The sequence below is a fragment of the Cupressus sempervirens genome, chromosome 7 (genome assembly GCF_028749045.1).
Source record: "Cupressus sempervirens isolate cs-2001-9-10 chromosome 7, ASM2874904v1, whole genome shotgun sequence".
In the NCBI taxonomy this organism is placed as follows: domain Eukaryota; kingdom Viridiplantae; phylum Streptophyta; class Pinopsida; order Cupressales; family Cupressaceae; genus Cupressus; species Cupressus sempervirens.
The window spans coordinates 631361537-631375323 of record NC_143124.1 but is presented as its reverse complement, the minus strand read 5'-3'; positions in this window follow the sequence as shown (position 1 = coordinate 631375323).

Below are 13787 nucleotides of genomic sequence, written 5' to 3'. Positions count from 1 at the left end.
AAGTTTATCTTTCTGAAGAAATACTTTAGTTCCTTCCAACTGTGTGGAGGTAAAAATTTCATAATAGATTCAACTCTATCCAGATCAATGGAGATTTTGGCTTTAAAAATAACATGTCCTAGGAGCTTTCCTTTAGTAATGCCAAATGAACATTTCTTGGGATTGAGAGATGTGCCATAATTATGACATCTATTGAATACCTATCTCAGATCAGCAATGTGGGTACTTCAATCTTTTGAAAAGATAATCTAGTCACCCATATAGATGACTATACATTTGTTAATCAATCCTTTGAAAGCCTCATCCATTGCTCATTGAAATGTAGCTCTTGCGTTAATTAGTTCAAAGGGCATCCTTCTATAGGAAAAATTTCCCCATTTAATCATAAAACTTGTTTTCAAATGATCTTTTTCATCAACCATCACCTGATTATATCCTAAATATCCATCTAGGAAAGACATCATTTTTTAACTATTTATAATTTGTAGAACCTCATAAAGTGAGGGTAGAGGATAATTGCCTTTTTGAAATGCTAGATTCAAGTTACAAAAGTCAACACAAAGGTGAATCTCTCCAATCTTCTTTTGTATGAGAACCAAATTCACCACCCATGTGGAATGGAAGATAGGAAATATGATCTTCACATCCAACAACTTCTTTACTTCTTTCATGATCAATGGTTCAATGATAGGATTCACCAGTCTTTGTCTTTTTCAGAATGGTTTGGCATTTGGTTTCAATGGGATGTCATGTGTGATAATCTTAGGATCATAAGTTTTTAACTCTTCATAGCTCCAAGAAATAACATCCTTATACTTGGTGAGTAATTTGAGCATTTCTTCCCTTTCCTGTGAGTTGCACACTTTTCCTATCTGTACCATTTCTGGTTCTTCATTAGTACCCAAATTGTACAAGTCACATTCTTTGATTCCCTTTTCTTGGGTTACACTTATATTGAGTGTTGATTCATCATGATCAAAGATGCATTCTAGTTCAACCATTCCTTTTGGAATAGTGTTAGTTTTTAAATTCAGAATTCCATCCTCATCCTCATCCTCATCATCTCCAAGTTTGTCATCTAGTGTATCATCAATCTCTTGTCCTTCAAAATGTAAACTGCACATGATAAACTCAAGTATATGTTGATCATCTTGAAATACCTAAAAATTAGTGATATTATTAGGAATGGATGGAACAATGACCAATTCTATTGAAAATATTTTCAACTTGGTTCTTTCAACTGGTTGTAAAACACTTAATGAAATGGCAAGAGCATTTGCTACCATGTTCTTTCTCCTTGGAATGGATTTGATGTTTAAAGCTTCAAAATCATCCAATATATCCCATAACCTTTTTCTATAAGCAAGTAATCTTTTATCATTACAAGACTATATGGATTTTACTTGTCATATGACCAATTGAGAATCCCCTTCGATTATGAGAGTTGTGACTCCTTTCTCGAATGCAAAGAGAAGTCTTTGAATTAATACTTCATATTTTGTAGCATTGTTAGTACATCTAAACTGTAATCAATATGCAGCATAGAAAGACCTACCTTTTGGGTTGACCAATTTGATACCTGCACTGACTCCCATCTTGCACCTAGAACAATCAAAGCAGAGTGTCCAAAATGCATTTTCCTTGAGTTTTTTTGACTTTATGCTTATTCATCCTTAACTTTTCTTTCACTTGGACCTTGAATGACTACTTCTTAGGAACCCATTGTAAATTTCCTTGTGTAGGACTTGATGATTCCCCTTCATAATTTGTAGATAGAGGAAGTGTGTGTTTTTCTTTTTCATCTTGAATTTCCCCTATCAATTCTTTGATTTCCTCAACTTTAGGTTCAGGATGAATGACTACTGAAGTCCATCCTTTACCTTTCACATATTGTCTTCTCCTTTGTACTTTAATCATCCCTGGAGGAGGAGAAAAAAAACCTCCCCCATCTAATGAGGTATCACTATATGACACATTTTAATCTTCAGTTTCCTCTTCAATCTTGTCAACAAGGTTGGATGAGTTCACTAAATTTTGGCTTTCTATGAGTTCATCTGTTGAGGTGTTTTTATCCTTGTTTTCCATTATGTGTGTCAGTACCTTTGCTATTGCTTCTTGACATGATGAAAATTCAAACTTAGAGTGACTAACTTTGTGTAACCAACAAAATTTTGGAACGAGGAGGATGCTAGGATCAACTTCCTCTTGTAAACATTGTAAATTAGTCCATATTGTCTATGAACTATGTCACAATTTCACTTTTGGGTACTAGAACCTTAGGTTCTTCATTCTAATCTTGAGATGTATTGGTTGGAACCATATCAAATACCATCACTTCATATGAACCCAAATTTGATTCTAAGAATGCTATCTCATTCGGTGCATTGTAATCTAGAATCATTGTTTTCAATTTAGGCTCTGCATCTATCTTGATTTTATTGTTCAATCCTTTCCATGGCAATAACAATTGAGTGAAGTCTGTAGAAAACCATCCTCTCAGACATTTCATCCATTCTCTACTCAAGAGTAACCCATATGTTTCTGGGATATCAACTACATGTATGTCAATAACATCCTGAATTTGAGGGTCAACTGTCAACTGTATCTGCACATCTTTCAATACACCAATGACTTTTACCTCCATTTTATCCAACTGTATTACCACTCAATTAGAGGGTTGAGGACTAACTCCCAATCTTTGAGCTATTGATAATGACATTACGTTACATGAAGCTCTTGAATCAATGAGGAAATTGTGAAGATTCTTCCCATATATCCTGATGCTAAGAAAAAATAGGGGTACCTCAAATTTGTCTTTGAACATAGTGGGCATCACTTCTACAACATTCACTTGTTGAGATACTATCTTTTGAGGAACAATATTTGTATTGTGGGAAACCTTTGTATGATCCAATTTCTTGATAAGAGCTTCTCATTCTTGTGGGCAATTTTGTAACATGTCAGACATGGACATATTGGCCTTAGTCTTTTTCAAATCCTCTACTACATTGTACTTTTTAGTGGACCAAGCAGGATTCTTTAGTACTATTGGTACATTCACTTGATTCTGATTTTGTTGTCCTCCATACATTGGTTTTATCGATGGTGGATTGTTACTTGCTCTTGGATCAAGTGGAGTTGGTTGCAAACCTAGAGGAATTCCATCTGTTAAGGGATCCTTTCTATTTTTGAGATTGTATGTATTTCAATTATCATTACAAAAGGTGAACATCTCATTATGCTAACTATTAGGTTCTTGACTAAATGGGAATGAGAATTCCTCACTTATTGGTTGTTCCTTTTGTGTATTTTGTTTAGAATCATAGGATTCCAATAGCATAGCATTGAATTTTATAGAGGGGTTTTCATTTCCCTATGAATTTTGATTCATCTCCTAATTGCCATTATAGTATGAACCATCATTATTGAGTACATTTTGGCTATCATCATATTGATTGATATCAGCATACTGAATGTTGTTGTTGTTGTTGTTATCAGTAGGAATGCTTCCATTATTCAGAAGGGTGTTCCATTGTTGGTTCTATCTTTGGAAGCCATTGTTGCAATCAGGAGGAATGAAGTTGTTTCCTCTATTGTTGTTTCCTACATTATTTTTATTTATTTCTTGTTGAAGTTCTTATTTTAATTCTGAACAAAATTGTTGTTGTAGGGGCCAACTTTATTTCTTTGAAAGTTGTTATTTTGTCCTTGTGACAATCTAAGACATGTCAATTCATTGTTCATTTGTGACATAGTTTTCTTCATTTGACCAACTTTTGAAATAAGGTTATTATCTATTTTCATGGGAACTGTAGCTTTTTGTTCAAAGAAAGTTATTTTTGGAGGCTCATACCCTTGATATGTTATTGCATGATTGTATGGAGTGGGTGCCTACTATAATGGAACTAGATTTATAAGTATGAACTAGCTAGGCACCATGGGTGTTCCCATGGAGTATGGTGGTATTGTAGTGACTGCTTGTGTTGGAAGCATCATTCCTCCTCCATTAGGATTGGCTTGCTTCATAAACATGATTGCCTCTATGAAGACTTTATCCAATGTGTCAATATTTGTTGCAGGAAGTCTTATCAAAAAAATCACAGTAAGATGATCCATAGCATTCAAATAAATCTAAATAGCAACTTCAACTGTTATAGTGTATGGCATTTACAACTTGTGATAAACCATATGAAAGCGATGGTTGAAGTGAGAAACTATCTTAGTTGGGTCCTTTTTAATTGATATGAATTGTTAATGTATCATAGCTAGGTTGATGAATGTTTTGAATTGTTTCAACAATAATTTTTTGAATGTATCCCAATCTCCAATGCATCTAGGTGGCAGATTGACTTACCAATTAAAGATAATTTCCCCCAAAGAGTAGGGGAATAAATGAAGAACCACATCCTCATTAGCAACCTCCTTGTTGAAAATTTTCTTGAATACCTTATTATGATCTTCAGCAGTTTGTGTTTCACCATAGATGAATCTGGGGCAAAACTTCTTGAGATTCTTAGGGAGCTCATGGAGTGCACCTCTCAAGTTTATTGGCGAGTCCACAGTGTTTGCAAAAGTAGCCATTGGAGGGTTTAGTAGACCCAATGGTGGTTGTTGAGGAAGAGCTATTGGAATATGTGGTGGTCCACCAGGTGTTTGGAGTGGAGGTGGAGCTGAAGAAGATGATGAAAGTTTGAATGGAAGTGGTTGAACTAGGGATGTTCCCTTGTCACTATATGGTTTGTGGAAGTGGGTAAGCTCGAGAAACTTGTGTGCACTTGGAATAGACCTTAATGCTCACTAAAATGGGGATTTTAGATCAATATCCTCTAGCTTGCATCAATTTTAGAAAAAGTGCACCTCTATAGAAGTACACTTTCTCACCTCTCTAAATTTTGTGCACCACAGAGTTTTGCGCACTTGAAAAGTTGCAGATCTATAGACTTGCATAGCTATAGACCTACAAACCTATGTACCTATAGAGTTGTGGACTTGAATTTATCAATAAACTCAAGAAATTTTCTAAACTTTTGTGAAGCACAAATTATTGTAGAAGTGAAAAACTCTAAAACTTTGACAAATTTTCTTCCTTTCCAGGAGTATAAAGGGGCCCTCCTTCTAGTGCCACTTCTATTGGGCAGTCATTTTACATGAGATCAATGGAAAGAATCCATTGTGCAATTCCTCTCTTGAAAAGCTAATCTTTTTGGGATCAACTCCAAGGTTTAGTATTTGTCTTGCGACATACCAAAATCTGCTCAGTTGAAGATAAATGTGATTGTTCATGAGGAGGCCTTTGCTAGTTCTATTATGATCTCAAGATGAAGTAAATCTATTCATTGTCTCAAAATAATACACAAAAGAACAATTTTCTTGTATTTTCTAGTTTTTCAATGAATGCAATTCTAACAATGCAACTAAAATGAGTTCCTATTCTAACAAGGGGCTAGCAAAGAAAATAATGAAACTAAAAGCAAATAACATGAAATTGAAATCCTAAACAGACATAAGCTATAGAAAAACACACATTGCAAGTTAAACTTTTGAAGAAATTGATATGAAACCAATGAAAATAGCAGCACTACCTGGAATCCACTGATGCAATCGTCGGTGAGAAACTTTAAAAATTGTATGATATTTTACCTTTCATCAAATTGCAACGCCACAAAAAGTGTGCTCATGTGAGACAAAAAGCTATGTAGACACAAATTGATGATCTCTTCTCAAGCTCAATACATTAGTAGAATTCATAAATCTGTAGCAAACACCAAAACTAAAAGGTCACACAACTAGAAAAAATGCAATAATACTTTGGCTCAATCACAATTCCATGAACAAAATTCACAAAAAAATGATACATTTAGGCAAGAATCACTACATTCCAAATGTGAGCACCAAAAACATAATTTTATTACATAATAATGGTGGTCCTTGTTACATATTGCAATGGGGTATTTATAAGAAATCATCTCCTCAATTTGTGTTGAGAGTGAGAGATATTCTTCATGCAATAAAATACTTTTAACTAATAAAACAAACTAAATATATATATACTAACAATTAATCTGGTGCTTAGAGGGACTCCATCCATATTTTATTCATTAATTGGATGCATGAACCTGTTACATGTCAAAAATAGAGAAAATATGAGAGAGAAAGTAGGAGGAAGCCTTTAGTTGAAGCAGGAGTATCTAAAGGTGCCAAAAATAGAAGCTAGTCCTTTACTAGGCATGTGTCAAAGTTAAACTATTGTCAGAATGCATTCTTGTTGCATAGAAAGTGCTATTTTTGGAACAAGTAGTTAACTATTGGTTCACCTCTAAATTGTAGAGCTATAGACCTGCAAACCTATGCACCTATGTAGCTGTGGAGCTGCAGACCTCGGCAGGGTCAAAAATCTTAAAATTTTACTAAGTGTCAAAATTAAAATTCTGGCATCTGGGTTTTGTTCTTCTTCATCCCAAATCTATGTTTGGATGTTTGCCCTTGAATTTTTATATCATCTCAGTTATGTTAGATGAATCCAAAATATCTACAGCCTCATATTTATCCTTGACCTTTTGTCTTTAGTTGTCCACCTCAATTTGAGTCTCTGCAAAATCTCTGAGTTTGGTATCTAGCTCTAATAGGGCTTCTTCTATCTCGAAGGCTTGTCGAATGTCCTCATCATCAGTAACCTCCACAAAAATTTTCCTAAAATTCTCCACTATTATCTCTATATGTAACAACTTTTCTCATTCCTCATCTTAAAAAATATCGAAGCATGCATCACTGTAGTGTCTCTCTACTTCCAAAATTCTCTCTTAGGCTTCGTCCTTGAGCTGATGAATCTCCTCATGTAATGTCTCCATTACTTTATTGCTATCCACTATTTTCTCTATCCAATCATCAATCATGTCTAATTCTTCTCCAGTATATACATCAATCAAAACATGATATATTTGGCCCTTTATGGCTTGTAGAGTTTGCAAATCCTTACTCCAAGCCTATACCTCATCCATGATATTGAAGTCCTACTTCAAAATTGCTATGATCTTATTCATGTTCTCCTACATAGCATGTAGTAACTTCAAATTCCCTGTGATGATGGTGACACCTTTCTCGTCAAAACTTTCTCACCATTCTTGACAAGCCTTCAAAAATGGGTCAAGTTGTACACCTCTCCCGTCTCTAAGTACAATGTCCAAAGTTTGCATAGGATGTTTAGGATCAAGAGGACCAATGAATTTGGCTAGATATCCCTTTAGGATTTTAACTTTCCTTCAAAGTGCTTGGAGTTCAATCTCCTCTTGTTCCAAGTACTTGAGGACCTCTTTGACTCCCATAGTCATCATTTTTTGGGCTAAATCCTATGTAGGCCTTCCCAATATAACATCCTTTAACTCATAATATTTGATACTAAAGCCTTCTACATCTGTGCCTTTAGGAGGGAGAGCCACTTGTGCAAAAAAATCGTAGTTCTATATGGTGGTGACAAATTCCAATGGCATTGCCTCATGTGATGGAGACTCAGGTTTGTTAAAGATCTCTACAATATCACAAATGTCTTCTTCTGAAGCACAAAATTGACGCTTAGTACTCCTCATTATCTCCTTTTAGATCCATCTAGTGATGCATCCTACTAAGGACTTGGCTCTTGATGATGAAGGGGTGTGTTCTACAACTTCGTTCCCTTTGTCACTCCTACTAGGAGTTCTATCTTGTTGGGAGGGCTCTTCTTCTATAGCCTTTGTCTTGGTAGACCCTATAGCTTGAACCTCGATGTCTTGGGAAAGTAGTTGAAAATATTCCACCATTTGTCCTTCTGACACTTCACTAGTCACCATTTGTTTCAGTCTCTCCTTTGATAATGGTTCCTTCTAAATATGCTCTTCCTCTAAACTCTAAGGTGGGGAAGTCACCGAACCCTATTCTACCACTATAACTTGTGGTGGAGATGGAGTAGTAAGATCAAGACCTATGTATCTAGTGGCATTTTCACCCATTCTTCTTGTTTAAGTTCACCTATAAGGGTATCCCTGGTCTTATCCCCAGTCAACTTTGTAGCTATTGGCATGAAATCAAAATCTAACATTGAGAAAACATCATCACTTTATTCACTTTGCTCATCCGCCCACTACTATACTTCATCTTTTGAAGAAGAGAGCTCTAATGGTTCTTCTTGAGTGGATGGCGGGGTACACATGGCAATTTTTCTCCTTTGCAACTCTATGGCTCTAGCTAGCCAAGTTCTTCCCTATAGGGGAATTTGTTCCTCCTCCTCTTCTAATTATTCTTCTTCCTCCTCTTCATCTCCCTCTAGAATAGTTTTAGGAATAGATGGATTAGGCAATAATCTTTTACTGGTCCTTTGCCTTTTTTTCTTTTGAATCTTAATTCTTTTCTTATGTTTCTTGGAGGTAGAAGAAGAAGTTGGATCATCTTGCATAGGAGGAATAGAGACTTGCAGAATATCTCTCTCTCTTTTGGTTGAATAGACACAACAGGAGGAAACTGCAGTTCATCTTGGACTTGGGTACCTCTAGTATCTTGGGACCCTTGTGGACTCTGTTCTTGCTACTAGGGAGACATCTGCTCTATCTGAATGCTCTGAGGGGAGGTACTCTTTCTTTTATTCTTTCCCTTCCTCTCAAGAGGGTGATAATAAGCAACCAAGCGATCAAGCTAGTAGACTATCTCTAGTCTAATAGGAGACTGGGCCACAAAGGTAGGAATTGTTACTTTCTTTCCTCTACCTCTTTTTGGGCGAGCATGTGCATGGAAGATCACTATGTTAGGAATTGGATCAAGTAGAAAAGGTCTCTTGATATAAACCTTTGTCATTCTGATGATATGTTTTGCTCAATGATTAATATCATCAGCCTCCTCTCTATCAACCTTAGCATTCATAATGGGTCTTTCACCAATTTTGTCTATGTTGAATAGGGTTTCTAGTAACTCCTTAGAATCCTATTGCTTTATCTCCTCTAGGATGTTCAATTAGAGAGCCTTTTTTTCTAGATATAAAGTCATCCTAAAATAGTCCTTAATGTAGACATCATAGTTGTTTATGGCATTCATCTAGTAATCTTCAACAACATCCTCATGATGGAAATCTCTTCTTGCCAAACTCTCCACTTTCCCAACATTGTCAAAATATGGTCGGGAGAGTTGTATTCTTCAAGAGGATAATTTTCCCACTCCCATTTGAAGGATGGAATATCATGCTTTCACTTTGCCTAATATGGTCCAATGACCAATGGCTATATCTATCAAGGTCTTTATTTCCTCTTTGTCTTCTCATAGGATGACTCAGTTTGTCGAGAAATCTCCAATAGCACTAGTTTGTCACTTGGGTATCTCAGGAGCTTCTTAAGATTGATGGATACACCAGCTACTCAAAGATATGTGAATGTCTTGAATTGGATGAAGTAGGCTCTGAGTACTATGATCTATGCTTTGGTTTCATTAGATAACCTCTTCCCATAGTCTCCCTCAATGAATTGAATGATTGTAAAAATGAATGCATCATTCACAATTTTGTATTCCTTGCTCTATGCTAAGAGCTACTTCTTTACCAATTGATGGTAAACTATGTATGGCTAGGTATTGGGATCCTACATACTACCTCTTCTATACAAACTAGGATAGTTTGTTGCCCTTGCTGCAAGTAGGTATATCATGTAAGAAGTCATGTAAAAATTCTTCTTGTCCTTCACCATCCTCAATTTCTCACACAAGTTCTCACTTAGCGTGGTGGCCCAGTCCCATGATATCTTGACCTATCTGGTAGTCTCAATGAAGTTGACCATGAAGGTACTGAGGTGGCCCACTACGGGTAAGCCCATGACTCTACTTGGGAGACTAATATAATATCCAATGTCTTCCTTCATGTATCCTTGAGTCATATCAACTTTGCTAGTTATCCTTCCCTGAGGAGGCTTCTCAACGAGGTACAAGGAATGTATGATGTCAATAGCTTCTTGCTAATGCTCCCTATACCATCTCTCAGTTGTTTCATAGGAGAGTCTAATAAACTAATCTACTCTAGGAAGATGAAAGACCCTCTCAATATTGTCAGGTCATAGATCAAACACCACTTCTTTGGTGATGCTTTTGACTACCCTTTCTTTAGGAACAAAGTTTTGTGATAGGGCCATGATTAGTTATGTTGATTTTACTGACATGAGATTTGACGTTGTGTTTACCAACCTAGAATGGATCAATGCAGACATCATGGCTGACCTCTTTGTTGGCTTATTGTAAATCCTTAAGAATTCTCCTAAGTTTGTGTGTCCCAGGTCAGTATCTCATATTTTTGCATGGTCATCATGGAATCTTGACTTCAAGGGTACACCTTGGAATTTGAACATGATAGGTTTGAGTGCTACTCTAGATGTGGACGCCATTTGATTACCTACACATTGTGAGAAAAAGAAATATTATTAGTCCAAAAAATAAAATGTAAAAGCTAAGAATTGAAATAAGCATAAAGGAAAAAAAAATGCCCTATTTGGGCATTTTATTTTTTTTCATTTTTTCACTTTATCCCCTTTTATTTTATTTTATTTTCAAAATTTTATATTTTTATTTATTTATTAATTTTATTTTTAAAATTTTAGATATTTCTTTTTTATATTTTCTTTTATATATTTGTTATTATTATTATTATTATTATTTCAACAAAATAAATTAAATTTAAAAAATGTGTGGGGTGTGTTGCACAAAGATTGGCCCATGGCATAGAGGTACATGATGCAATGGCATGCAACACTGAGGTGGGCAGCTAGGGTTTCAAGTGAGTGCAGCCAATTAGTAGCACGCAGGCACGAAGGCATAATGTGCCACGAGCAATAGAGATGCAGACACATTGGGCACTGAAACCATAGGCACAAAATAAAAGAGCATCACCATGATCATGGTGTAGGTTTGGGCACAAAAACAAAGAGGTGTCACTATGATCTTGGCACAAACACAAAACAAAAGGTGTCACCGTGCTCATGTCGTTGTTGGTGCAAGGGCAAAACAAAAGACATCACCGCACTTGGTGCGGGTGAAACACAAAAGTTGTCACCTTGCTTGGCATGAGTGTAATAAAAAAGGTGTTGCCATGATCTTGGCATGGTTACAACACAAAAGGTGCCACCATGCTTCGTGCATGCATAATACAAAAGATGTCACCGTGATCTTGGCAAGGGTGCAACACAAAAGGCACTGCCGTGCTTGTGTCTCACCTTAGCATGGGGGTTAGAAAAATGCTAAACTTGTTGTCTTCAATAAAAATAATGGTGCATGAAGTTTTTTTTTTTTTTTTTTTTGGGGGGGGGGGGGGAGGGTGTTTATAACCCTTCCCCGCACTGAGCCGGGTGTGCAGCATGCTGCGCATGCACTTTTCTTCCTTTTTTTTTTTTGAATTTTTTAAAATTTTATGACCCTAAAAATTTCTAGCTTTTAACACTTTCTCTTAACTCTTGAACTGTGAGTCTGAGAGTTAGAAAAAAAGTAGGGGGTCCCCATTCCTAGTGAAGAATGGGGTGTGTGTTGTGGACACCACAACATATCCTTATATCCTTCAGCGTCTGCTTCATCCAAACAACTTAATTACAATTTTTTTTTGCTACAACATATTTTGCCTCTACTATACTCTATGAGATATAGTCCTACTTCTTTCTTAACCAAGAAACCAATCTTCCTCCAAGAAAGAAAGCTCCACCATTGATGCTCTTTCTATCATCCATACTACCTACCCAATCAATATCAACATAAGCATATAAAGTAAAATCATTAGATATGTCATACCACCATCTGAAATCTCATGTTCCCTTTAGATATCTAAATATCCTTTTAAGTATTGCATAATGTGCTTCACTAAGATCAGCTTGAAATCTTGCAACAATTCCAACTACATGTTCTATATCTGGCCTTGTATGAGTCAAATATTGCAATCCTCCAATCATATATCTGTATTTCTTTTGGTCAACAATAGGTGTCTCATCCTTTGTAGATAAATTGTGTCCAGTTATCATAGGTTTTCCAACTGGTTTACATATTTCCAAAACAAACCTTTTCAATATATCTTTCAAATACTTAGTCTAAGAAATGAAGATTCCTTCTTTATCTTGCACAATCTATAATCCTAGGAAGTATTTCATTTCTCCTATCATACTCATTTCAAATTCCTTGTTCATATCTTCTGCAAATTTTTTACTTTCATCATCATCTCCTCCAAATACAATATCATCAACAATCATTACCAAAATCATCAATCCATCATCTATTTCTTTCTAGTATAGATTATTTTCTACCATACCTTTGTTAAATCCAAGTTTTGTCAAATGATTGTCCAACCTTGCATACCAAGTTTTGGGTGCTTGTTTTAAGCCATAAAATGCTTTGTTCAATTTGCATACCATGTCCTTGGCATCTATTAAAGGAAAACCTTCAGGCTATTCTATGTATACTACTTCTTCAAGTTCTCCATTTAGAAATGCTGACTTGACATCCATTTGATATAATTTGAATTTCTTATGTGTTGCACAGGCTAAGAATGACCTTACTGCTTTAATTCTTGCCACAAGAGCATAGGTTTCATCATAGTCTATTCCTTCTTGTTGTGAGTAACCTTTACATACCAATCTTTCTTTGTTCCTTACAACTTCACCTTGTTCATTAATCTTGTTCCTGAATACCCATCTTGTTCCTCTCACATTCTTATCTGCTGGTCTAAGAACCAATTCTCGAGTCTCATTCTTCACTATCTGATCTAGTTCTTCTTTCATAGATTGCTTCCAATGGTCATCTTTACATGCCTAATCTACATTATTTGTTTCTACTTGAGATATCAAACATAGTTCTTCATTGATTCTACTTCTTGTCATCACACCTTTATCTCTACTGCTGATGATCTACTTTGGTGGATGATTCTTTGTCATATTCTTACCAAAAGTAGGAGTTGTTATCTCAACTCTTATCTCTATTCTAGGTTCCAAACTTTTTTCATGCCTTAGCTCTCCTTCATTCTACAAATCATTATTAGTCTCAAAGAATACTTAACAATTCCTTCATTTAGTAACAACAACATTCTCATTATAAGAATTGTAGTCAACTATTCTTTCTTGTATCCTAAATTTCTCATCAACTCTTACATTTTCACTTTCAACAATAGTCTTAGTTGTTAGATGATAACATCTATAAGCTCTACTTTTCAATGAATAACCAAGAAACATACCTTCATCACTTCTAGCATCAAGTTTACCAACATCATCATCTATTTTGATATAACATTTACTACCAAAAAATCTAAAATACTTAACTGTAAGTGAGTGATCAAACCATAGTTCATAAGGGGTCTTGTTTTTGTCTTTCTTGACTTGCACTTTTTTTATAGTGTAAACTATTGTATTCAAAACTTCTCTCCAAAACATCTTGGATACATCATTCTTAGCTAACATAGTTCTTGTTGCTTCCATTACTGACTTGTTTCTTCTTTCTATAATGACATTTTTTTTAGGGGTCTTCAACTCAACTCTTTCTTCTACTCTAGGATTGAATCTTTTCTCTTCAATCTCATTCCCATTCTGCAAATCATTTCTAATGATAACTTCCACATTTTCATGGTTATCCTTTGGATCAAAAATAGTTACCAAAGCTATCTCTTCTACTACTTCCTTTACCTTAATCAATTCAAGCTCATTATCCTTATCATCGCAATCATTCATGAATCTTTCCATACTAGCTTTAAATTCTCCATCTTCATTAGAAAGTGAAGTCTTTCTAGTCTTTCTTACTCTCTTAAGGCATGTCAATGAAAA